Source organism: Oryzias melastigma, linkage group LG22 (assembly GCF_002922805.2).
Source record: "Oryzias melastigma strain HK-1 linkage group LG22, ASM292280v2, whole genome shotgun sequence".
Classification (NCBI taxonomy): Eukaryota; Metazoa; Chordata; class Actinopteri; order Beloniformes; family Adrianichthyidae; genus Oryzias; species Oryzias melastigma.
The window spans coordinates 25,779,520-25,781,562 of NC_050533.1; the positions used below are offsets into that span (position 1 = coordinate 25,779,520).

A 2,043-nucleotide genomic window follows, 5' to 3' on the forward strand; every position below is an offset into this window, starting at 1 on the left:
TGATCTCAAAAAATGAACGGGACAAGAGACAGAAAAAGTACTCTGAGAAGCAAAATGCATTCCTGTTTGATTTTGAGTGGAACAGTGATATATGGTGGTAAGTAAAAGTTTATAAAATTATCTGTTCTTTCCAGTATTATATGTATATTTTAACTATATGCATTTCTCTGCTTCTTTTAACATAGCATCGACGCATCCCATGAAGATGGCTCCTTTGGCCGGCTGGTTAATGATGCCCATAAATCCCCAAACTGCAAAATGAAAGAGTTAACTGTTCAGGGTAAACCTCATCTGTGCTTGTTTGCAATTGAAAACATCCAGGAACAAAGTGAAATAACATACAACTATGGGGACTCTCAGTGGCCATGGCGAGCTCTGGTAAGTCAATTTGAATTTTCCAAAAAAAGCATGTTAATACTTGTAAAATTTTGGTAACTAACAGATCACCAAGGATGCACTCGAACCCTGAAAAGTTAAAAGTCATGACTTGGCGTGATTTCCACATTTTTTTCTTCAAATTAAGCAATCGTAAATATCTCAGTTGTTTTTAAGTGCATAATATAACAAAAAGTAAGAAAAAATAAATAAATAAAACTGAACAAAGTTTCTGATTTGAAGACAAAGACATGCAAACTTGTTAGACTCTAAAAGAGATCTGTAGCAGTTGGGAAGACAAATTCAACATGTGTCAGTAGTCATGTCCTCATATTGTCTTAGTCATTGGTTGCGTGTGTCAGTGTCCTCGTATTGTCAACATTTCAATGACTTTAGTGTTTTTAATTTGATGTCCTCATATGTCCCAACTCATTAGCCGTGTGTTAATCTGTGATGACATAGTTTAGGAAGATGTACTCTACAGTGATAACACTTTTCATGTTCTTCTGGTATTATGAATTTCAATGCTGCTTATACTTAGATCTACATTATAGTATTAATTTGACATTTTATTTTGTGTTTTGCTACAGACATCAAGTGTGGAGGTCTTGACTCCATCTTCAGGAGAAGCACAAAAGACCGGGACATGTACATCTTCCCTCCAACAGGTTAAATACACATTTTTACTTCTAATTAAACACTTGGACACATCAAAGTTGTGTAAAATCTATCAACAATTAGTCATTTTTTAAATAATTTTACAATTTCTCTAAAATTAATTGCAGGGATAGCATAATCTATCTGATACAAACACTAGCATCTCCCTACAGCTTAATATTTACACAAAACTCCTGGCAAACTTTGAATATTTTGTTGTTCGTACGACTGCTCTTGTCCATTTAAGCTCCTGCCGAAATGCGGACATAAATCTATTTTTAGACAGTTTATACTTTAACACTTTATTGAAATTATGATTATGTTAGACTATAATATGCATATGTAGCAGACAGAAAGACAGATTCAACATGTGTCAGTCGTCATGTCCTCGTATTGTCTTAATCATTGGTTGTGTGTCAACAGTGTCCTCGTATTGTCTTAATCATTGGTTGTGTGTCAACAGTGTCCTCGTATTGTCAACATTTGAAAGACTTTAGTGTGTTTAATTTGATGTCCTCATATGGTCCAATTCATTAGCAGTGTGTTGATCTGTGATGACATAGTCTAGGAAGATGTTCTCTGGATGAGCTGTTGTACAGATTTTTTTTCTCCTTCATAACATTGTCCACTTTGTCACATCGTCGTCATTTTCGTATAGCGCCATCTAGAGGGTACTTTTTTTAAAATTTTCTTTCTTTATTGATTGATTTCTTTCTTTCTTTATTGATTCTTTGATTTCTTTCTTGTTTGATTGATGTCTTTTTAATTGCCTTGTATGAATTCATTTATGTATGCATGATACATTGATGCATTTGTTACAAACCCACATGGTTACAGACAATGGAAGATCTAATGCCTGCCTTCCTTCCTCTCTGTCTAGACATCGTGCTTCTTGTTGAAGTTCTTCTTACTGAGCTGTACTGTGCTTGCACTGTGGTGAGTTTAATTTTATCTGCTGTATCAGCAAGTCATTAACAATCTCTGTTTACAAACCTGTCTGACTGCCCCCCC

At 34.9% G+C, this 2,043-nt stretch overlaps 1 long non-coding RNA gene across 1 annotated transcript; it reads left to right on the plus strand.

The window, feature by feature from the left end:
• Positions 1–10: 10 nt before the first annotated feature.
• On the plus strand, positions 11–1,274 carry LOC118598029. The gene is made up of 3 exons (XR_004947076.1): positions 11–97; positions 186–378; positions 966–1,274. It is a non-coding gene; the product is annotated as an uncharacterized LOC118598029 (long non-coding RNA).
• The last annotated feature ends 769 nt before the right edge of the window (positions 1,275–2,043 follow it).